The 24,662-nt window shown below is 39.8% G+C and overlaps 1 long non-coding RNA gene across 1 annotated transcript in view; it reads left to right on the plus strand.

Annotated features, from left to right (window-relative positions):
* Window positions 1-3,079: 3,079 nt before the first annotated feature.
* Window positions 3,080-24,662, plus strand: part of LOC118986731 (uncharacterized) — a 31,241-nt gene continuing 9,658 nt past the window's right edge. Inside the window, exons 1-3 of the long non-coding RNA XR_005066438.1 lie at window positions 3,080-3,279; window positions 19,675-19,765; window positions 22,534-22,666. This is a non-coding gene — a long non-coding RNA (uncharacterized LOC118986731). The remainder of the gene's footprint in view (window positions 3,280-19,674; window positions 19,766-22,533; window positions 22,667-24,662) is intronic.

Below are 24,662 nucleotides of genomic sequence, written 5' to 3' on the forward strand. Positions count from 1 at the left end.
GATTTTAACACTTGATGATGCATTATAAATCTCCGAAACATGAATGTGGCTCACAGTGCTTTGAAGTTTCCTTCACAACAGACCTCTTTCTCTCTTGCTTTCTTTATGACTTGAAATCTTAGTCTATGTGGCTCTCATAACAAAAATACCACAGACTGGGTGCTTTATCCACCACCGACGTTGATTTCTCACAGTTTTGGCAGCTGAAAGTCTAAGGTCAAGGTGCCAGTACGGTTGCATTCTGGGGAGGGCTCTTTGCCTGGTTTCTCAGCTGCATCTTCTTGCTGTGTCCTCACCTGGTAGAAGGGCCAGCAGCATCTCAGGAGTCTCTTTTATACAGAACTCATCCCATTCATGAGGGTTCAGCTTTTAGGGCCTATGCACCCTCCACGTTCCCACCTCCTAATACTGTCACCTTCGGGGGTTAGGATTTCAACATAGTGTATTTGTTGGGGAGACAGATATTAAATTATAGCACTCAAGTATCGGCAAAGCTCTTGGTTATGTTGGTGCTCATCGGAATCTGAATATTAGAGGCATTTACTCTTCTGATTTCTGCTGATTTAAAAGAAAAACCAAAAATGTAAGCAACCTGACATGACGTGATCCTGTGAGATAGTTATTCTTGCCTTGTTAGCAAAAGTGAGAAGATAGAGTCTGGATACTTAGTGTTAACACACCTATTTGCTTATAGGAAAGTGTAATAACTGGTGTAATATCTGGTATAGTTAAAGGGAACTATAAAACTCTTAATTTAGAATAGCATTTCCCAAAGAGTGTTTCATTAAACAGTAGTACCACTTAGATATATTGAGAGAGAGAGGGAGAGAGAGCAAACGACCATTTGCTTAGACAAGCAGTGAGCAATTGAACGATTGCAAGGAATTTGGAGCTAGAAAAATTCCAAGAACATTTCAAGTAGGCAGAAATGGCTGAAACCTTTAGGCTACTGCCCAAAGGATTTGAATAGCACCGATGTGAAAGTGTTCAATGTAAGTTAGATATAGAGAGTGAGAGAGAGAGTGAGTTAGGGGGCGGGGAGAGAGATTCATTTAGATTAGAAGGCAAGTGATTCATCTAGTTCCATGAATTTATTTATTTTTTCTGTTCTGGTATGAAAATTGTTTCAGAACTTTTTTGTTTCTTAAACTACACTGAAGATTTCCTTCTTTCACAAAACAACAACAACAAAAAAGGGTACCTGGGGCTTGATAGAAGACCTTAATCTTTCAAGAAGCAAGTTTACTTTGAACAACAATTACAAAATGGAAATACCAGTGTATTTCATTTAAGTGTGTATTTAACCCAAAGAAGAATACAAAGCAAAACAAAAGCAATGAAGTACTGAATGAATTGCAGAATAATGCTTGTCTCTCTTTTAAAGGTTTCCTGATTGAATTTTATAGGATAGTATGTACCTTTCCATTTTTGGCTGTTTGGGTGGTGGGGCGCTCTTTTCATCTTCCTTGAAAGGACCAGACAGGAAATGATTCTCACCACTAAGTCGAAGGGGACAGATTTACAGGGTCCTCATGATGTGACCGGGAAATCCCATGTAGAAAAAAAGCTGCAGAAAAAGGAGGGGAAAATGTAGTCTGCTTAGGTTTCCTCAGACTTCCCCTGCCCCCATGGGTGGAGCCCTTTCGAGTAAGGTCTCTCTCTCTCTCTCTCCTTTTAAACCCTGGGTTTGCTTGTCTCCTGCAAATGAAAACCTAGGGAGGTGGGGATTTCAGATGCATTTTTCTCTCATTCTTGGGCCTGCCTTGTCCCAACAGGGGTGGCTGAGTCTCCACATGCAGCAGAAGGCATTCCTGCTTTGCAGGTTTCTCCTTTCTTGTCTGATTGATATGCCATCAGGTGAGATATCTGTAAGCTGCTCCTCAAAGACAGAAAGGCCATGGGCTCTGTGTTCTCTTTCCTGAATCAGGGTAACACTGCCAGCCAGGAGGGGGCTGTCACTTCAGACTCCGCAGCAAAGTGAGCAGCTGCAGCTGCTGCCTTAGGGAAGAACCAGAGGCACCAATACTTTGAATGTACTTTCGGGTTTGCTAGGAATGCACAGACTTTTTGCAGTTGTTTTGCAGGATTCTGGTGTTTGAAATCTGTCACGAAGCCAGTTCCAATTTGGGTAATAATGTGATAGCTCTGAGCATGAGGTGTCATGTACTAAATTTTCCTTGAGGATTCACACATCTTTACTAATAAGTTCTGTGACCATGTTATATAAATAAGGAAAGGACGCAGTGTGTCTAAGGGTACACGGTGAGTCAGGTCTATAAATGGTGATCCAGAGACACAGCTGTCCTGCGATAACTTTCAACCATTTGTGTTTTACCTGTGACACATTCTGTCCTTGGGGTGGATGGGGGCCATGTATTACCACCCTGGAACGAATAATTAGAAAGTTGTATCTATTGCTGTAGGAAATTGTTATATTATTTGAAAGAGAGCAATATCATAATTCAGAGACAAAAACCATGCCTTTTGTATCATATAGTTTGTCCTTGCTAGTTATCAGCTACTCACACAGAACTCTGGGAATGCTCCCATTCTTTTTCTTTGTAGAGAGGGCACACTTCGAATTCCGCTGATCAGATTCTTTCTTTCTATAGCTGTGTCCCAAGTCGGTTGTTTTTGTCCATTTAGAAAATGTGAGCATGATATTTTGAGATTGTATCTCAGAGTTCAAGGTTTTAAAGGACTTCTTTTTGGTTATATTAACCAAGTATCTTGACCTTCTACTTCCAAGCGGCATTTGATACTACTGGAACTCAGTTAAATTCTTTTATCAGCTAGTAAGGATTTTCATTAAGATTGAAAGCAAAATCAAAAGCCAGGTAAACAAAAGCCTTAATGTGATGAACTACTACAGGAGAGGCTGCCTCTAAGGAACAGGACTTGGGCAAGTTGCATAAGCAAGGCTGCTGTTTGCCTGCTCTCCCAGTACCTCAGGCACGGAGGGCAGGGCCTTGCTGGCAGTGGGAACTGCATACTATTTATTGAAGGGAAGCGTGAGTGAATGAATAAGCAAACGAAGAAACTGCAGACTTTTAGGAGGAGCTTCTGATGTCATTCGGGGAAGAAGAAGGAAGCACACCGAGCCAAGCCTCCTAGCCATTTCTTTTTACCTTGCTTGAAATAACTAAATGTGTGTTGTGTGCATTAGGGAGGCTAAGATGTGGTCTCTGCCCTCAAATTGTTTTCTTAATAGTTACTGATCCTGATGGCTGGCTCAAGTCCTCAGGCCTTCTAATGATGGAGATGTACCAATATGCCCTGGTAAGTGCTCTCTTATGCTGTTCCCAAGATTCAAAGAACTTGAACTTTGTGGTTTGTGGCATTGTTTTTTTATTGGGGGGTTTCCTTCCGTTTTAATTCCTTATATGTACTTGGTGTTCTAGTAGTATTTCTGTCACACTAAATAACCCAAATTTTCAGAAACTTATGATAATATTTGCACTTAGTATAAATAGCTCTTTGATTACTTTCAGTAGAGAGGGATGCTTAGAACATTTGCAAAAGTTCCTTGTCCCTGAACATCTTTTACATGGACATTAGAAATTCTTTCCTGTGTATGTATTTATTCTGTGTGTAGAACCTAAGTGGTTTGAGTCTTTTTCTGACCCTCGGTTTTCTCATGAGTAAAGTGGGGATGATATTTACCTTTGGAAAGGCTACTGATACTTAAGGGAGCACGTGCAGAAACCCCGGAATTGCTGCACACGGTGAGTACTCTGCTCAGAGTTGCCAGAGATCAGCATGTGTGAAACTATGGTGCTGGGAAAGTACCAGTGACACTCAGGGGGAAAGATAGCGACTTTACTCTCAAGCAGCAGCACTCCCAGCATTGAAATAAAGAAAGCATAATACAACTGTGTGATAACAAATAAATAAACAAATACATACATGCATAAATAAATGAAGTGCTTAGGAGTGAAGTGATTAACTTCATCAGGGTACTCCAGGAAGACTTCTTAATGTGAATTTTGACTCCAGACTTGAAGGATGGGAGCCAGGCAAAGGAAACTGAAGGGTTGCTTTAATCAGTGGAGACAGATTTGCAAAGTCTTGATACATGTGGTATTAGTGAACTAGGAGTTTGGAGCGGCTGAAATCTTTGGTGAGAGTTCAGGTAAAGTGGAGGTTGGGGAGCAGGAGTTGAAGAAGTGGGGGCAATTTGTCAAAGACAAATTGTGAAGGAACTTGCATAGGAAGCTAAAACATTTTATTTAATTTTCTGTAATTGGATCTGCCTTTTAGAAAACCAGCTTGGGAGGTAGCGTGACGGGTAACACAGTGGTTCAAAGGATGATGTCTGGAGCTAGACTTATGGGCTAAAATCTTGCCCATAACTATTCCTTAGTTAATTACTCCTGGCTCTGTTTTCCCAGCTATAAAATGGGGATAGTGAAAATACTCCCCTCTTGAAGTTACTGTGAGGTTTAAACGGGTTAGGATCTGATTAAAACAGTGCCTGGCACACAGGATATGTTATAGGTAGGTGTGGTGTGCTCATGATGTAAAGTTAAAATGGAGAGTGTGATGAACTTGTGAGAGCTTTCCAGTGGAGCAGGTGAAGATCAGGTCTGAGCCTGGGCTTCACTTTAGTGGACTTCAGCCATGCAGAAGGACATCTCTGGTCCAGCACATAGAGACATCTGAATAAAACAATGTTGGTTAAAACATTGGTAGGTTTGAAACCATCAGTGAGTCAATGGCAGTTGATTTCAGGGAAGCAATTACTGCCCGATATACTTTTGAGTATCATTCAACTAAACAGGTTAATTTTGCAAAGAATATCTGCTGAATTTTCATCAGTAATGAATACAGAGACTGCTGTCCTTACTCATTTATGCATAAAATACTCTGGCCATGTCTATACTTTATAGCTTTACTTTGAATTTACTTGTTTACTAGATTTTCTGTTTTCTTGTACAAAATTGTCATGATGATACAGAAATCTCTATCTGAAAAATTAGGGCTGGCAATTGTGATGTTTAGATTAATCAAATTAGCAGAGTCGGAACATATATACAATCAGTTGGTTAAACTGTCTTGAGAGCTGAAAGTCTACTGCAAATAGTGAATAAGCAAATTTTGTGTTTCTGAATATACTTGAGCAATCAAGGGCAGCAGCTAAGAATTCTGTTTTTTTTTTTTTTTTTTTTATCAAACTGCTGATCACTTGTTGTGTTGTTTTGAGTTAATCAAGTCGCCTCTCCTGCCTTTGGGGGTAAAGGATGACAGTAAGATGACCTTGCTCAAAAGATTTCTGATGAGGGAATTAACTCCCACTTACGGTGCACAGTACCTGGGAAACTAGTCAAAATAGTGTCAGGTTTTATTAGAATGTGACAGTCCCTCGCTGCTATTATTTTATCATTAACTATTCTGTATATGATAAAGCTTTGATATGGGAATCTGATTAGTAGAGTTTTCTGTTTGTGGTTGGTATAAAAACTTTGATTATGGAGGACTTGTAAAACTAGAACAGATGAAAGTCATTTCCACTGACCTTCTGTGTTACCAGACACCGTATGAGGAACTTCCATGTATGTTATCTCACTTAGTCTACACAACAGTCTTGCAAGACGGTAATTATTCTTTTTATTTCAGAATTGAGATGGAGGAAATCTCACTTGAAGAGCCACACAGACAGTGGCAGAACCATAGTTAAGTCTCCCAATCTCTTATTTTTACGTCCTCATGAAAAATGTGATTAGGCCATAATATTGATTGAATGGAGTTTAACTTTCCTTCCTTTTGAGACTTTAGCTAGTTGAAATGATTGAAGTAGCTCATAACCCGATCTACTTCTGCTGCTGTGTACGTAGCTATGCTGGAAACAACTTGTGAAATAGTTATGGTTTTCATAATTTCTGGTTGATCTCTGTAAATTGCCAATATATAGTTTCAAGGTGTGACTGGCGAAATTGTAGTTGGATACGTAGATGGATAGGTAGACGTAACTACCAGGAAAAATAAAAAAAGGTTAGGTTTGACCATAAATGGATACAAATTCAATTTTTCTGACGTTCACAAAACTCACGCATTTATAAAACCTTAGGAATATGCCCTTAAACTTGAACAACCAGGAGAAACTAAGCTAGAGGAAGCATGTAACATAAGGAAAAACCCCACACTCCCTAACATTTTTAAACATAAAAAAATGATTCATCCTGTTACACCGAGAAGCCTCTGAAATACTTGTATGTATTCTCATGTATGAGTTGGCATGCTCTTCTGGAACATGCATTTCAAAGGAAGCATTTCGTCGTAAGAAAATGAGTTTATATGGTTTTTAGAAAAATGATACATTATTACATATTTAAATCTCTAGATAGAGACTCGATTTCTGCTGTCTTTCTGTATTTATTATATAATTTAGGTAATTTTGGTTCAGAGCTTGCTTATTGAAAATTTGGTAATTTTAGCTTTATGAAGGCTCGAGTTTTATCGAGTTTTAATTTAATCTTGGAGCGCCCTCTTCTGGTTACTTGTAGACATGAGAAATTTTGAATATTAGGAGCTGATTCCAAGATTTGTGCCAGAATTTCTTTCCAAATTTTCATAATTAAATTTCTGAAATGTGACTGTAAATCACTAGTTTGTATAGCTTGGTACTGTCTAGTTTATCTGAAATGCAGCATATGATGACCAGGAAAAATACTTCCTGGAAACACGCAATTTTTATACATACCAGGAGCTTCTAAGGAACTTGTATCTGGGACCAAGGCACTTTGTTTTGCATCTTTGCGGTCAAAAGGGAACGTCACAAGGGAAGAAAGAAGAAGAAAGACAACTGATGTAACTCAGCACTTATTGTATCTCAGGTGAGGTACTAGGTACTTGCCAGTCACCCTCTCAAAGATCCCAGTGCTTGCTGGTTAGCAAAAAGGAAATTGAGGCCCAAAGAGTTTCAGTGATTTCCCCAAGATCATGTAACTGATAGGATCAGGTATCGCGACTTTCTCAGTTACAAAGCCTGTCTTCTCTACCCTAACACGTGGTAAAAGGTAGAGACAAGCAGAAAAAGAGGGATGTAATATTGTAATTTATAATATTTTAGTGAGCAGGCAGAGTATAAATACTGTTAGATGTGAGATAGTCTCTTCATTACCTAGTAACGAGTACTAATGAATTGTGTCCTTCTGATCCCTTTTTTAAAAAGCACACAAAAAACTGTGTTTTCCTAATCCCTCAGAGGAGGAGGAAAGAAAAGAAAGGACAAGCTAGAAAGACACTGGTTTTTACCTAGGGTTTATGACATGCTACCTTGTTTTATGTATTTCGTTTTTATTAGTTGTGTCAACAACCCTGTGGTCTTAGGCACTGATTTTTAATTATCCTGACAGAATGACCCTACTTCCTGGCTTCCAGGCAGTCTTTGTTGACTCCTGTTGTCCAGGGGTAATTATTAACAAGGTCCCCTTTCGCTCTTCAAAATACCCCAATCTGAACAACATATGTTCTTCTATTATAACTATCCACGCTTTATATTTGGGGAAACAACATCCCAGGGAAGTTCAGCACCTTGCCCAAGGTGACCAGCTTACACGTTGCCAGGCAGGGACTGAGAGCCCGTTCCGCCCGACTCTGGCGCTCACTCTGCCTCGCTGGGCCCCGGTCCCATCTGTTGCCGCATCTTCAGCATTTCTTCAGGGCCTTCGTGACTCTCCCTTGCCCGTCGAGGCATAGGATGCATTGCTTATCGTACAGGCTTTCGGGGCTAAGTCCTAACTGTGATTAAACTTTACACATAAAATGTAATTCTATTTTGAAAATGAAACACAGGTCTTGCAGATGTGACTGCTCAAGAATGCTAACAGCTTTCATTAACTGCTGCATTTTTGTGGCTTTGTGGAGTGATCACCATACAGGGCTTTCCTCAGTCATATCCAAAAGCTCTCACGAGACTGAAAGGCTGTATTATCTTTATTTAATAGTCTGTCCTCTCCACAGTCCTCTATCAGATCCAGGTGCTAACCTTGTTGAACAATAAATTCACCAATGAGTTCCTGGTAAACCTGTGTCATGGTCAGGGTGGAGAGAATTCTTTGCATTAATACTTCCCACACTGGGATTTCAGATGTGTAGGCGCTTGCAATTCCTCTGCAGGACAGCTGTCCACACGGGAGAGACATGGCCCAACGCCGAGTCTTCCGTGGAGGCCGGAGAGTGGGCCTCGGTCTAAATGCGAAATGCTCAGCAAGCGGTCCTTGGGGACAAACTGCCCGGCAGGCTGCCTTCGGGGCACATGGGAGAGTGCGCCTACAGGGAAGCAGGTTCTCATGCTGCTTCAGTTTTTAGAAAAAAGAGATAGACATCTCCATCCTTCTAACACGTAAGGATTAAATCGGGCTGTTTACGTGGAAGCATTTGTAATGTGTCATTAGAATTACCATAAAATATGTTCGGTTGGTTAATTTTTCAATTTGTATATTGGTTATTGAATCCCAATCCAGTTTTCGTCTCATTTCAGTTAAACAGTTGGAGTGAAATGCAAGAACAAAATTGGTTTTACATATTTCTAGCAATTCCCTGATTTCTGCATAGGAATTATCTATAATAATGATAACATTATTTGAGTTTTAAGTATTTTATAAACATTCTCTAATATTTATTTATTTATTTAAAGATTTTATCTATTTATCTTTAGAGGGGGAGGGAATGAGAGAAGGAGAGAAGTATCAATGTATAGTTGCCTTCTGTGCGTCCCCTGCTGGGAACTAGCCTGCAACCCAGGCATGTGCCCTGACTGGGAATCGAACCCCGATCCTTTGGTTCTCAGGCCTGCGCTCAATCCACTGAGCTACACCAGCCAGGGCCAACATTCTCTAATCTTTATAGTAACCTTGAGGGATCATTAATCAGCAGGCATTTATTTATTTATTTTTGCCTGCCTAGTATATCACCCAGCCTTTTTCTAGAAAGCATTTCTTCCTGAACCTTAGCCTAATGGCTTGCGTGAGGGTTGGCATCTACCAGGTCTGGTCCCCAGGCTGTCAGTGATCCCTGCTGTCATTTTTAATGTGAGAGTAGAAAGCTGAACAATCAGCCACGTTTTGGCAGTGGAGTTGGGTATGTGAGCTTGGCTGCAGTCAGGGGCAACGTGGAGGAAGCCAGTCCGAGAGTGAAGCTGGCATAAAAGCAGGTGGAGACTGGATAAGGGGACAGAGAGGGAGAGAGGGTCAGATAACTTGATGTTTGAGACTAGTCATCCTGAGGCCCTGCCTTTTCAATTACTTGGTGATGTAAGGCAATAAAGTTCCCATTTTTACCAAAACAAAGGGATTTTGGCTACTTGAAACTGATAGAATGTTGGCTAAGGTACACAAGTGCCATTTGGCAGATGAGAAATTGAACGCTCAGAGAGGTTGAGTGACACCCTCGTATTTTCTCCTAGCTAGTGAGTGACAGAGGATGGAACCCAGTTTATTTTGTGGCTGCAGGTCTGGCCTTCTGAACCACTGCAGATGTTTTCCTGATAGTTTGCTTTTCCTACTTGGTGAGGAGGACGGAACTGGGGATAGTGGAGTGGGCAACTTGCACTTGCACGGACCACCACAGACCCTCCTTCCCTTTAAAAGGAATTGCTGAGCAGCAAGGAGGTATTCAGGTGGGGAAAGGGTGATGATATTTTTAGAAGGTGAAGATGGGCTGGATGCAATTTAATCTTTCAGGTGAGAATCGAAAACTTTGATTATAATTTTCAATTGTATGTACACAAACTCTCTTTAATCAGAGGGCCTCCTAATGTTTTTCTCCTAATGTTTTTGGGCCACTCACTCCTGGATTAATAGTTATTCTTTAATAAATGATTCACTGCAAATTATTAACTGCTAATAAATGATTTTCATTAAAGAAATGGTACACCAGTCCTTACTCTTTTTTTTTTTTTTTTTGGTTTGTNTGATGATATTTTTAGAAGGTGAAGATGGGCTGGATGCAATTTAATCTTTCAGGTGAGAATCGAAAACTTTGATTATAATTTTCAATTGTATGTACACAAACTCTTTTTAATCAGAGGGCCTCCTAATGTTTTTCTCCTAATGTTTTTGGGCCACACACTCCTGGATTAATAGTTATTCTTTAATAAATGATTCACTGCAAATTATTAACTGCTAATAAATGATTTTCATTAAAGAAATGGTACACCAGTCCTTAATCTTTTTTTTTTTTTGGTTTGTATGGTTGGCACAAGATTTCCTGGATTTTGTCAGTAAAGTTTAGAAACGCATGGATACCACAAAATATTGAACAAGTCAAAATGTAAAAGGTGAAGTAGAGTATTTCTTTATGCCAAGCCTGGGGCGTATTTCTTGGGTCCTTCCTTTTCCTATACCCACAAAACACATCCTTCATTAGAGAAAGTGGTGGCAGATCTGAACATTCAATATCCTCTTCACCTCTGGTTGAGAATTTAGGAGGCAAGGTATATAATATAGTGATTTTTTAAAAAGCTTTAGGACAAAAAGTAGTTCAGTCAGGCAAAACAAAACAGAAAACCACCAAATGTAAAGAATTTATGCCCTGTTTACTTCATGTGGATTTTATAAAGGCAGAATGATTTAGGAAATAGGAATGTTTGGAAGTACTTCAACAATAGAGTGATACTTCTTTCAACCACCCAGTTAAGGATTGTAGGAGAGACTCTCCCCTTTATTCTTGTTGTTTGTGGTTGGAATTGGACACACACATGTCCAGAGCAGAGGGGGTCGGCTTCCCCGGGGAACGGCGTGTGTGAGGGCCTGGTTGGGCAGCGATACCTGGCAATGTGGCTGGTGTCGTTTCCGATGGTCAGGGAGAATGCCACTTGATGTTTGCACATTTGTTCTAGTTAATCGATAAGCACATAAAATACAGGCATTTTAAACAAAGTTCTTAATGGAAGTAAATCTGCAACAATCAGGATTTTTGAGTAGCTATACTGTATATCTGCTTTAATTTCTTTTCTCCACAACAATATTTAAATATTTCTGGTGAGCTATAATTGTCTAGTAATCCATCTTGATTTTCTAAATGTAGATACCCTTTGAAAAATTATAGGCAAATGGGAATTTTGGAAATTGAATTATAATTTCACAAGGAGTTGGCGAAAGAATCCGTGGAGAATCCTGTGAAGTGATGGTTTGTTGTCCTAATTCTGTTCCTATTTATCATTCAAATTGGGATATGGCTTGCTCTAATGTGGGAATACAAGCCTTAAGCTAAGAGATTCACTGTCGTGTCAGAAATAAAGATTATAAGCCATTACAAAGTACTATTTAAAAAATTTACTTGCCTCTAGCATAGTCAGGAGGGAAATCACTATGTTTTGTCCCAGCAATTTGAACTACGGTCTTAAGTCTGCTTCAAAAGTGTGGACCAGAGCTTGGCCATGAGTCTCTAATGAAGAGACTCTGTTGTCCATATATGGCTATTTAAATTTAAATTCATTAAATTAAGTAAAATTAAAAATCCAGCCCCTCAGTCACACTGTTTCATGTGCTCAGTAGCCTTTTGGGATGGGCGCAGTTAGAAACAGAACATTTCCACCACCACAGAAAGAGGTGTTGGCAGCCCGGGGCTAGGTTTACCCAGGTCCAGAAGATCTTCTACTCGGGAAGTTCAAGTCTGCTTCAGAGTTGTTGCTCTCCGTTGTCATGTATCAGGTCTGGTCTTTAGAACTTTCTCTGGAACAGAATCCAAACCTCATGTTGGTTTTAGAAGTGACTCCAACTTAGACTATTCGTGTCCAATGAGAGATTATTTCTGGTTCAGACCCATTCATTCCACAATAAACCCAAAGGCAAGATGTACCATAAGCCTTGGAAGTAAAGGGTCAGGTAGCATATCTGCTACTCATTGTAAATTATTTCTGAAAATTGGAGTCTCTTGAGGCCTCTTGGTTGCTAACTCTGGATAATGGCATGCAGATTTTTTTATCTTTTTGCCGCTACATTTGTTACCTGTACCAATAGGATCAATCATAGTCTAGACTGTGTGCTCTGTGTTTGGTCATTAATTTCTTTGTTCCTTATTTAGTGGATACCACAGATTCCAAATATCACCTGTCATCTTTTGTGTTGTGTTTGATTGCAGGCCGGATAAAAATAGATTGATCTGGACTTACGATCAAATGAAGTAACACTTTACTTTGTGTTTGCTACCCTTCACATTTCCCCTCACTCCCCAGTCAGAAACCTGGAGTTTTCTATCTGCTTTACCTTAAGATTAAATGCTGACTGCTAAGTTCCTTTAGGCCCTGGAGAGTCTTTATTTAACTTTCTTCATTACGTGCAAACACACATGCCTTTTACATAAGAGATTGGGAATTAAATAAGAACTGTAGTGCTGTGAGCAGTTATAGGGTGGGGCCCACCCAGTGATATCTCAGATAGGGGGTCTTACTCTCAGGTCCATGGTGTTCAGGGAGTTTGCTGCACCCTTCATGGTGTACCCAAACTTATTTGTGAATGTGCTTTTATCATATCCTCAGAATGTTCTTGGTCCTGAAAAAAATGACAAGAGCAACTGGCTGAGTTGAAAGGAAAGGTGGAGTAGGGGAAGATGGAGTTGTCCGTTTTCATCTGTCAGTAAAGTAATTCAGCTGCGTCCTCCTTCCTGAGCCAGCTCGGCTGGTACCCGGCCCTCCCCCAGCTTGGGATGGTCGCATTCCTGCCACCCCCATTGCACTTCTCCTTGTGATCAACACAGTTCACTTCTCATTCCTGGAAACTAAGCGCATCATTTTTCCACTGTTCATATTTTACAATGGCTGTTTTCATTGTATATTTTCCTTTATTAAGTGAGAGTGTGAGATGACTGTGCATCTAAGAAAATTAAGAGATCTTCTGCACCCAGGCCCTGTCAGCTGATTGGTGACTCCAATTTGTCTGCAAAGATTTTAGCTTATAAATCGGTGAGTGGTCAGTACAATTTTTTTAAAAGACATGTTACCTGGCAGGCAAATATGCTAACGTGAGGAACTGACAGTTTGTGCGTGGGTTATTCAGTCCCTCAATTACTGCTTCTCTCACTGCCCTCTCTGCTTGCATCAGATCTGTCTTTTAAGAAAAGGCATGCAACAGGAGGAAATTTTATAAATTGTCTCTCACAAAGGTTGGTCCTTTCCTCTTCCTTTCTCTCCATTGATAATTAATTGTTAATCATGAGTTCCAAGACTTTCTCTCTCTCTCATGTTTTTAAAGAAAGAAAATGTTATGCGTTAAGTTGTGTCATTGTAATATCATAGCAGACATGTAGGATATGCACCACAGTTAAGAAGTTGGAGTATTGAAAACTCAGTCACATATAATTCCATTATTAATTGTCTGGTAGTCACGTATCTCTGAAGTATCAACAAATGTTCACTTGTTACTGTGAGATTACCTTTTGCAAAACATGTATGTTTGTACAGAAGAGCAAAGTCCCCAAAATGAGTTACTTTAGCTAATTATTTGTTAATTTCAGTTTGCTTATGTGTCTGATCTATGCCTCCACATTACCCTCCTTGACTTTTTTATTTAAATGCTAAAAATAAATATATGAAACACTTCAATATACAAGGTACACATAAAACATGTTTTTATGTAGATTTATGTATTCAAATTTTATTTTGTATATTCAGGAACTTAAATCCAAAACACACTCTAAATCGGCGAAATCTCTGAAGCAGCAGCAATTTCCAGTATTCCACCTGTCACCATACAACATTATCGACTGTGTTTCCTATGCTTTGCTTACTGCCCATGACTATTTTGTGACCACTGCTTTGTGCTTCTCAGCCCCTTCCCCTCTTTGACTCTGTGCCCCAATGCCACATGTATGTGAGAGAAATGTCAGACGTTTTATTGCCTGTGTTTTCTTCTAGGATTTTTATGGTCTTACGTCTTACATTTAAATCTTTAATCTATTTTGAGTTTATTCACGTGTAATGTGTAAGGAGGTGGTCTAGTTTTATTTTTCTTCATGTATCTGTACAATTTTCCACCATTTATTGAACAGACTGCCTTTGTCCCATTGAATGTTCTTGCCTCCTTTGTCAAATATTAATTGACTATATAGACATGGGTTTATTTCTGGGCTCTCTATTCTGTTCCATTAATCTATGTGTCTATTTTTGTGCGAATGCCATCCTGTTTTGATTAGTATGGCCTTACAATATAGTTTGGTAGTGTGATTTTTTTTCCAACTTGTTTCCCCCCCCCCCTCAAGATTGCTGAGACTATTCAGGGTTAGATTTATTGTGAATTTGTGTGTGTGGTTCAATATAAATATTTGTATTATTTGTTCTAGTTCTATGAAATATATCATTGGTATTTTTACAAGAATTGTGCTGAATCTATAGATTGCTTCCAGTAGTATGGATATTTTTATGATGTTAATTCTTCCTATCCATGAACATGGTACATGTCTATATTTATTTCTATCTTCTATCTTTGATTTCTTTCTTTAGTGCCTTATAGTTTTCTGAGTACATGTCTTTTGCCTACTTGGTTAAATTTATTTCTAGGTTATTTTGTTGTGATTATACATGGGCTTGTTTTCTTATTTACCCTTTCTGATATTTTGTTATTGATGTGTAAAAATGCAACTTATTTTTGCACACTAATTTTGTATTCTGCTACTTTACTTCTATCAGTTCTAGTAGGGTTTTTTGGTGGAGTCCTTAGGGTCCTCTCATTACCATGTCATCTGCAGATAGTGAGGGTTTTACTTCTTCCTTTAAAATTTGGATGCCTTTCGTTTCTCTCTCATGTATGATACCTGAGGCTAAGCCTTTCAGTACTATATTGAATTAGAGTGGTGGAAAGAGACATCCCTGTCTTGTTCCTGATCTTAAGAGAAACGTTTTTAGTTTTACCCCATGTAGTAAAATGTTAGCTCTGGGCTTGTCATATATGGCCTTTATTATGTTGGGATTTTTCAGGTACTTCTTTCTTTATGGTTCCATCAAAACCTCAAAAAGTGTTCCTCAAAATAGAAAATGGTCTCCTTCCTTTCTTCTTCCCAGTTATTTTTTCCTTTCAAATTTTCTTATTGATTTCTGACTACTGATAGACTCCTTTCCCTTTCTTTATTGGAAAATTGTGATAACAAGATATTTGGCCTTTTTTATTAGATGGTCTGAGGTTTTGATATCAAAAGTTTTTGAGTGTATACAAATACTAATATTTACCTGTGGATTACCCTGGGGGAAAGATGAAATGTACAATGAATTGTGAAATAACCTAAAATTTATACAATGGACAACAACAAGTGAAACAGTTCAGCCAGTTTAATTATTCTGGATGTTTTCTGTAAAGTAGGGAGCATATTAGATTTCCACCCTTCATTAATTAGAATACTAGCTTTCTCTGTATTCATTTATTCATATACTTGAAATAAGATCCTGAAGGAGAAAGTTAGAAAGTCTTGTACAGTTGTGGATGCAAGAGCCCTAAAAAAGGAAGATATACAAAAAGAAACTCTTTATTTCTTGAATGAAGATGATGCAACTGAAGTTCTGAACTGAAGAAGATACTATTCAAGGTATATCCATAAGAGTTTCCATTTTTGCCTGAAAGAGATGTTCTTCCAGGTGATGTGAGGCAGGCTGGGACTGTGCTATTATCATTTGTTGAGAGATACTTCTTTGAGTTCTGGGACCACAGCTCTTTGAAGGGGTCACGAGACACTACGCCCTTTCTTTTATCTGTTGGGTGTGAGACAGGGTGGCTCATCAGAGTGCAGGCGGGTGTTCCCTCTCTCTGAGTTTTAAGAGTCTCATGCCCAGGACTTGATACTTAGCTTTGTTTTAAAGTTTGAAACTTACTAGTTAGGTACATGCTTAGATCAATGTGACCAAGACAAGTTTTTTAATTTACTCTATTTTATTTTTTACTTCCATGGTGATTATTTTTCTGAGTACCAACTTTAGATTATTTTTAAGTGCCAGATATGCTCCCTGAAAGTAACTTAGGGGGATAAGAGAAATGATTTGTGCTTGTTATACTGCACTATGTTCCCTGAGCTCTTTGAAGCTGTCCTTGTGTACTCTACCCACTTGATCTGTATAGTGTGTTTAGATGGTATCTCTATTCAGGAGGCTTAGAAACTAGCTGAGAGTGCCTGAAGGTTCAAGAGCTAAAATTAGAAGATAACAAATGATGGTTAAATTAGAAACCAGGCTCTTTGTATACATTTATTGCCAGACAGTGTGCTATCCTGCATAGTTTTAGTTTGCAAGCCTTGAAAGAAATGCTTTTCATCTGTGGCACTGTATTGCAGTGTTTGTGGACGTTTGTCTGTGTTATAGAGTTAACGGGGAAAATGGTTAAATGTGGTGGTGGTAGTTATGGCTTTTTTGTTTTTCCTGATGGATTGTGTGTAGAATGTGATCAATATCATACCCTTTCCAGTAATTCTTTAATCCAATTCGGTGTAGTGTAGTTAATTTAAGCACATGAATTTTAGAGTCCAACCTGGGTTATAATTATGGCTCCATCACTTGAAAATCATTTTGATGTTAGTATAATGGCCCACCCGTAGTAGAAAGAATAGCATGATAAAAGGTGTGAGACCAGGTAAGTAGGGGACCTTCTCATGGTATCAGGTAGTTGGGTTGGTGTACTGATCTTATACAGATTAGTGCTAGAGGGTTGTATCTAATAGATACCCTGTGTTTTCTTTTAATCTTCACAACAACCTAATGAAACAGGCACTCTTGATGATATAGATAAGGGAATTGTAGCTGAAAGACTTTCATTAATGTATTCAAAGTCACACAGCAGCCCTGACTGGTGTGGCTCAGTTGGTTGGTGTCATCCTGCAAAGCAAAGAAGTTGCCAGTTCAATTCCCAGTCAGGGCACATGCCTAAGTCGTGGGTTTGGTCCCTGGTCAGGGAATGTATGGGAGGCAACTGATCCATGTTTCTCTCTCTCATGGATGTTTCTCTCTCTCTCTTTCTCCCTTCCCTCCTCTCTAAAAAATAAATAAAAAAAATACAAAATAAAACAAAGTCACACAGTTAGCAACTAGCAGAATTTGAACCCAGGGCTGTCCTACTTCAGAGTCTGTGACTTTACATGCTATTCTAAATTAGTAGGGGCTTTGGATAACAAACTGAAGTGTTTATCCTTAATTTTAAAAGCAACATGAAGTCATGTATAGTTTTGACAAGCAGAGTGTCATTGGGCTGTGTTTTAGGAAGATTAATGTTGTAACAGCTGGGTGTAGGATAGATTGGGAGAAGAAAGGATTAGAGTTGAGCGTGCCAATTCCTTTGGTTCCAAGCAGAAAAAAAGCAGCTCTGGTTATCTTAGGCAAAAAAGAAATTTATCAATGGAGCAATGGAGAAGGAACAGTTAAAATGGTTCATGTTCAAAGGGCATAGATGTGCGTCTTTTCTCTTTTAAACTTTTTGCAGTTCCTCACACGCTCCCTGTGCCGGTCTTTCACTGTCCATCCCCAAATACGCAGAGTTCTCTTTCTTAGTCAGAGGGACCAGTGTGTGTGGGCAGAGGAATGTTGTCCCGTGTTGTAGTCCATCCCACACTTTTTGCCATGTATAAAAGTGAGGATTATTCATTTACCCTTTACTAGATGAACAAAAAAACCTAGGATAGCTTTCATTAGAATTTTCGCATTGCTATTCAGCGATTCAAGTAAGAAGGGTCAGAAGACAGAAAACTTAGAAAAAAACATTTGTTCTCTAGACTACTCTTAATCATGTAACCATACATTTCTCTATTAATTTTTGTTGGAATTAAAAAAGACATAAATAAAAGTAGACTATTTTTAAATGAAATACATAACATCAACAGATTGACAAGAATGAATAAATACTGGATCACAGACTCTGACTTTCACATACAAACTTCTTAGTTTCTTGGAGCAAAGCTGCATGTGCTTTTCCTTTTATCCAAAGCCAGACTCAGGGCTTGAGGTATATCCACCTGAGACTCTTACCGGCTGGTAGGCATATACATCTGGGCCTTAGGAGAGTTTTAAAGCTGAATGGACAGACTTTTGATTGATTAACTCATGAGGCTGGGTAAATAATCCCCAAAGTAGACTTTTAGAGTAAGAGGATCTGGAGGGAAAGGTCAAAAGCAGAATTTCAATGTTAGTTGGAAGAAAAGACGAACCAGGCAGAAGTGACTCGCAGAGTATAACAGTCAACAAGAGTGTTGTTTCTGAAGCCAAAGAAAAAGAAAGAGTCGGGAAAGGGATGATCAGATGCTACTGGGAAGTCAAATAGAACAGGAAGTAAGGGCTCAGCAAATGGGAGGCTTTGCGTGACTGCTGAGGATGATTTCAGTCGGACTGTTGAGTCAGTAGCTAGATTACATTGGAGAATAATTGTGTTCTAAGCCGGGAGCAGTAAGACAATTGACCATTGTTTCATGGACTTTAGAGGTGAAAGGGAAGAGAAATACAGATAGTAGTTTGTGGAGGGGAAGGCATAAAAAGACTCTGTTTAGGAAGGCTGAGACTTGAGTTTATTTAGAGGGTGCAGGTATGAATTCAGAGGAAAAAGAAGATTGGAGTGACAAGAGAGAGGAGTTAGATAAAGTAAAGTTACAGAAAAAGTTCTGTAACTGTGATCAAATGCAAATGGGTACAGTGTGGGTTGAGGGGCACTTTTTAAAAAATCTGAAACAGGGAGCCAGTGAAACACAGTCTTAGGAGTATGTGGTGCTGTTGTGAAAATTCTCCCGGGTTGGATAGGTGTTAACACAGGCATCTTTCTTGCCAGGCAGCAGCAGCCGCAGCCCTTTCCATCCTGATTAATGCTTTGGATGAATTAGACCTGGCGGTCTTAGGTCAACATGCTTACGACAAAAGAGCTGTTCCGCAAGTTGGGGTGGCTTTTCCTTGTATCAAGGACACCTACAGAGTAAAACCCCCAAGTCTTTCATTCAATTTTTCCTCTTCAGATTCTTCATCCTAAATGGTGTTTCTCAATTGTTAATATATGTAGGAGTCACTTGGGGGACATTGTTAAAATGAAGATTTAGATTCTGTTACTCTGCGGAGGGGCATGGGGTGCTGCATTTTTCACAAACGCCCAAGCAATGAAAGTTGCAATGAAAGAACATGAATTAATACAAGTATGTAAAGGAGCTTTTTATCACATCAGTAAAGGTTAACCACGACCCCCTGTTCGCCCAGTCCAGTGACTCTCTTGGTCCCCATCCTCTTTGATGTCTCAGAACCTAATGGGAATAGAGATTGCCTCTGTTTTTTCAACAGCCGCTATGTGCTATGGATAAAGGTGGAGAATGCGGTTTTGTGTGATCCTTGTGAAATTCATTTTACTTAGGGTGCTCCTATTTAAAATACTGGTCTACATGCCTTTCCAGCCTGTGGCAGGACTGGAGAAGGGACCACAAACACCTCGCCTTGCACAGCAGCCTTCCTGCCCCACTGTCTCTTCCCATGGGACGTGCAGGCCATGCATTTTGCAGGCTTTCTTTGTTAGTCTTTCCCTGGAGCGTGCTTTTATGTGTCACAGCATCTGTACTGTCTTGTAGTTGTGTACAGCGGATAGTGGAAATCAAAACATCTCACTTTCCAGCAGTAGCACTAAGCCATCCGATTTTCAAAATACTTTTGTTGCGTCACATTCACCGCATTCGGGGCCAGTTTTATAATTCTCCACTAATCTGGTTGTTTTTCCTTTGACCTCCTTTCTTTCTCGCTAGTATTTAGCACATGTGCCGCTGCCTTTCATAGAAGACTGGAGGCAATACATGTTTTCATCCTTGAAAAATAAGAAGCAATGCAGTCTCCTGGGTGAGTTTATTTCCATTTGGTTCACTGATTGGCTCTAAACATCCAAGTCACATCGTACACAATAGTGATGGAGGTTGTTCACCATGTGTTTTTCCAGCAGTAGAGATGGGTTTGCCCTAAATGCTCCAAGTACTTTGGGGTTCCCACTTCTGTTATAGGGCTTGTATTTAGGGAGCAGCTTGCTAGAAGTGGATGCACATTCTCCAGCTGTGAGCAGGTGTGCCCTCTCCTGAAGTGAGTTGGCCTACACTATCAAACCTGGGACTTTAGTGTCCAAGTAAAATACATTGTAGCTTTGACTTGAAACATAATAGTACTGGAAATTACCTTTTCTCTTTGCCCTTTCTTTGTAGTTCTCAGCAACAGTTCAAGTTCCATCATTCCTTATTTTCAGGAGTTACTTTGAGCTTGATGAGAAAAAGCCTCTCTTAAGAGTCTGGCAACAAATGTCATCATGCTACCAAGAATGATTCTCACAGACGCAGGTCCCGTCTTCCAGAGATCTCGGAGTTGAAGGCAGTTTTAATAAAATATAGTAGCAGACCAAATGTGGAAACATACCAAAAAGAGCACAGAACAATGACTAGAGGTTTTAGTTTACAAGTTCATATCTGAGTCAGCGGAAGATTAGGGGACCACAAAGCAAATCTCAAAACTGACTTCTCTCTGTATGTTTCTCTAGTTAGATCATTTGGGAGAAGTGTGCGAGAGTAGAGCCAAGAAACAAACAGACTTCTGAAGTTTGTATCTTTATCTCCTTCGAGAAGTGGGTCGCTTTGCATCATGGCGGAGCCAGGGATGGACTTTAATGTATAGAAGCTACTAGTGTGTTAGAATCTTTTATCTCTCCTTCTCCAAACTTTAAATGGGTAAAACATTTTAAAAAGAGAGAAATTTGTTTAGAAATTATGGACATACACCCTTCACTCAGGACCTAAAACATTAAATTTCTCTCGATCTGTTGATTTATTTTCTGTGAGTTAACATATTTTTGTTTGCATTGTCTCCATCGGAAAAATGTATTATTAAAAGTGTTTGGCTTATTTCCCAAGTTGACATTTATGTGTGAGTGTGCCGTGCTAGGGTGTTTTGGCCTGATGCTAGCTCGTAACGGCAAATGGAGATCACTAAGCCTTCACACGCAAGTACCGCCTGCTACTATTGCCAGGCGGACCCTGTGGTCATCAGCTTCAGATGGCGAGGGCTGTGCCAGCGCCTGAAGCCTCCCCTAGAAAGACCAAAGATGGGATAGAAAGGTTCTGCGATGAATACCTGTACGCTCTTTCATTCTGTAGTAGCTTGTCAAAAGGAAAATTTGAAAAGGTGACGTACAAAAGCATAATGGGTGTTTTAGGAACCACTTATTATTTTCTACCTTTTGCCTGGTGGCTGTGAATGACCCAGAAATAGCAGCTCAGCTCTCAGCAGCTGAACTGCTATATGACTCAGCAGGATGAAAGCTATACATGGCAGTTAAAGCAGAAGCATTTTGGGGAGAGTTGCCTCTCATCCACATGGCTTTGGGTCGTGTCATTTGTGTTGCTAAGGGTGGATTTTTATTGAAGGGCCCTTGCTTTCTTTTAAGTATTAGGAGAGACATAAAGAAAAGGAAGTCATGTTTTTGCTCTGAAGGCTTTTCAGACCCCTGACCGATGTGGCTCAGCTGGTTGGATGTTGTTCCATGAAGCAAATGGTCACCAGTTCAATTCCCTGTCAGGGCGCATTCCTGGGTTGTGAGTTTGGTCCCCAGTTGAGGGGTGTGGGGTGTGCAAAGCAGGCAACTGATGGATGTTTCTCTCACACATCTGTGTTTGTCTCCCTCTCTTTCTCCACCCCTTGCCCTCTCTCTAAAAATGAATAAATACAATCTTTTTTTAAAAAGGATCTTTAGACTTTGAATAGGATGGGGTAAGTAAGACACGTACACAGGTGTGCATACACACCGACTGTCCTTAATGCTGTGAGGTTTCTGAGAGGAAAGAGCTCCTTCTGAGCTCCCAGTCTCTCGGGGAGATTGGAAGGAATGGCTCACCCGGCCCCATGGGTTCTTCCCGTTAAGTTGTAATACTCTGTCTGATACAAATTATATTTAATCTTTATAAAGTTGATTCTTTATTACTAAAAGGGTTTTCCTTTTAAAAATGTTTTTCTCTTTAACTAATCACTAATTTCTTTTCAATATTAATTCAGTGAATCCTGAATGTTTTGAATTGTCACAGGCAAGTTGGGTTTTGTGTGGCTGTGGTGCATTCCTCTGGAACCATCTCTTTTGCTTTTGCTATGATATTCCATTGTCAAAAGTGCACTGAGCCCTTTAGATGTTTCCTGACTGGTAGCTCAGTGAATTGGGCATCGTCCTGCAAACTAAAATGTCATGGATTCAGGTCGTGGTCAGGGCACATGACTGGATCACGGGTCCTGTCACAGATGGTAGCATACCAGAGGCAGCCAGGATTGATGAATCTCTCCCCGTCTTCTTCCCTCCCTTCCTCTTTCTCTACAAATAAATAAATACAATATTTTTTTTAAAAGTTCACTGAATGGTAGAGCTGGAAAGGACCTAGGAGGCCAGCTACTCTCTTTTACAAATAAAGAAACTAAGAGTCAAGAAAAATGATTTGTATAACTAGAGATTCTTTTTGGCAGAGTGAGGCTGTGTAACCTGCCAACATTGCTATGAATAGCTGTGAGTGGAAAACACTTGTTTTAGTGGAAAATAATGCAGGTAGTCATTTTTTCTTTCTGTTCTTTGTGTATCCTTGTTTTAGAAGCCCAGTCGAGTGCTGTGAATGCTTTGATTGACTCCATGAGCTTGGTAAGAGAGATCAAGAGGAGGATGCCATTAAAGGCTTATTTCCAACCACCAAAATCCTAAATTCCAAATTTCAGAGATTATTTCAAGTGAGAAAGGAAAGATGAGCAAATTGTGTTTTTTTTTTTTTTTTAATGAAAGAGAACCAAGTAAAAATTAGGGTAATTGGCCAGTCACAAACAAATGTTTTTATCCTCTCAGGGTGAGGTCCTATCTATTTAATGGACAAATGCTACCTTCTTTCTGCTAAAATACAAAAATATTCTGAGCTGATGAAAAAGGTCAAGTTAGGGTGCTTTCTAAATTTTTCCTTCAGGAAGCCCTTTGTTTTTTCAGGAGGGCTTAATAAAAAACAGATTCTTCTTTCATGCTTTTTCTAGGCTTTTCTCCCCTATTTTCTGTGAATGAGACTTTGTTTTTTTTTTAAATATCTAAATAGTAGAGTCTTCATGAGCTGTATAGTAATCGCTACTAGGGAAGAAGTGTTCCAGTGCCATGTTTATCAACGATGTCGTAAGTAAAGATAGCATGAGGTCAGACAAAGAGGTTATAGTATGAAATTTTTACAGGAAAACATAAAATACACATTTCTGAATCCTGGGCTAGAAGAATTGGAAGGTGGAGCTTGGATCAAGGGGGACTGGGGAAGGTGACGGAGCCCTGACGTGTGCTGTGGACGGGGAGGTGTAGACAAGGGTCCGTGGGGAGGGTGGTCCAGTCCTGGGTTCACTGGGTGGCGGTAGATCACAGGCTTCTCTGAATCCCCACGAGCTGAGAAAAATCACAAGCAGCGCTTTCAGGCAAACTCTTCCCTACAGAGCAGTGGAGGGCCTGTCTGAGGGGCCTGTGTGATGGAGAGACCATTGGCTGTGCTCCTGACGCACTTCTCAAAGCATCCTTAAGCTCAGGTTCATATTACGGCCTGTTTAGATTTTGAGAGATCTCCTACACAAGAGAAATTGCCTGTTGTTCTTTTTTAAATTTTTGATACTTATAATTCCTTTAAGTAGTTGGGGGGAAAGTAACTTTTGTTGTAAAATTAGAAATGTGAAGCTTAACATGNTTTTCTAGGCTTTTCTCCCCTATTTTATGTGAATGAGACTTTGTTTTTTTTTTTAAATATCTAAATAGTAGAGTCTTCATGAGCTGTATAGTAATCACTACTAGGGAAGAAGTGTTCCAGTGCCATGTTTATCAACGATGTCATAAGTAAAGGTAGCATGAGGTCAGACAAAGAGTTTATAGTATGAAATTTTTACAGGAAAACATAAAATACACATTTCTGAATCCTGGGCTAGAGGAATTGGAAGGTGGAGCTTGGATCAAGGGGGACTGGGGAAGCTGACGGAGCCCTGACATGTGCTGTGGACGGGGAGGCGTAGACAAGGGTCCGTGGGGAGGGTGGTCCAGTCCTGGGTTCACTGGGTGGCGGTAGATCACAGGCTTCTCTGAATCCCCACGAGCTGAGAAAAATCACAAGCAGCGCTTTCAGGCAAACTCTTCCCTACAGAGCAGTGGAGGGCCTGTCTGAGGGGCCTGTGTGATGGAGAGACCATTGGCTGTGCTCCTGACGCACTTCTCAAAGCATCCTTAAGCTCAGGTTCATATTACGGCCTGTTTAGATTTTGAGAGATCTCCTACACAAGAGAAATTGCCTGTTGTTCTTTTTTAAATTTTTGATACTTATAATTCCTTTAAGTAGTTGGGGGGAAAGTAACTTTTGTTGTAAAATTAGAAATGTGAAGCTTAACATGCTGTAGTATTCTACATGTAATCAAGTATAAATTACTTGTATAAAAGTCTTTGGTGTTTTTGTCAACTGGACCTCAAGATGGCTTTTGCCATTTGTTGGGAAGGGAGATTAGACCAGTCAGTGTGGAAAGCTTGCAAACAGGTTACTGTGGTGAGGAATAGAAACTTTCAATACTTGGCCGATTTACCCCGGGTGGTTTCTGTTTAACTTCAGTGTTTGCTGGATTAGTGAATAGATGTAAGTCATGAACACAGGCATTGTTATCTTTCAGAGCTATTAAGAACTGGCAACTTTGACTTTTATAATTTATCAACTTTGTTTTCTTTTGTGGA

Source organism: Sturnira hondurensis, unplaced genomic scaffold (assembly GCF_014824575.4).
Source record: "Sturnira hondurensis isolate 20B ecotype Veracruz unplaced genomic scaffold, ASM1482457v3 Scaffold0004474, whole genome shotgun sequence".
Taxonomy (NCBI): domain Eukaryota; kingdom Metazoa; phylum Chordata; class Mammalia; order Chiroptera; family Phyllostomidae; genus Sturnira; species Sturnira hondurensis.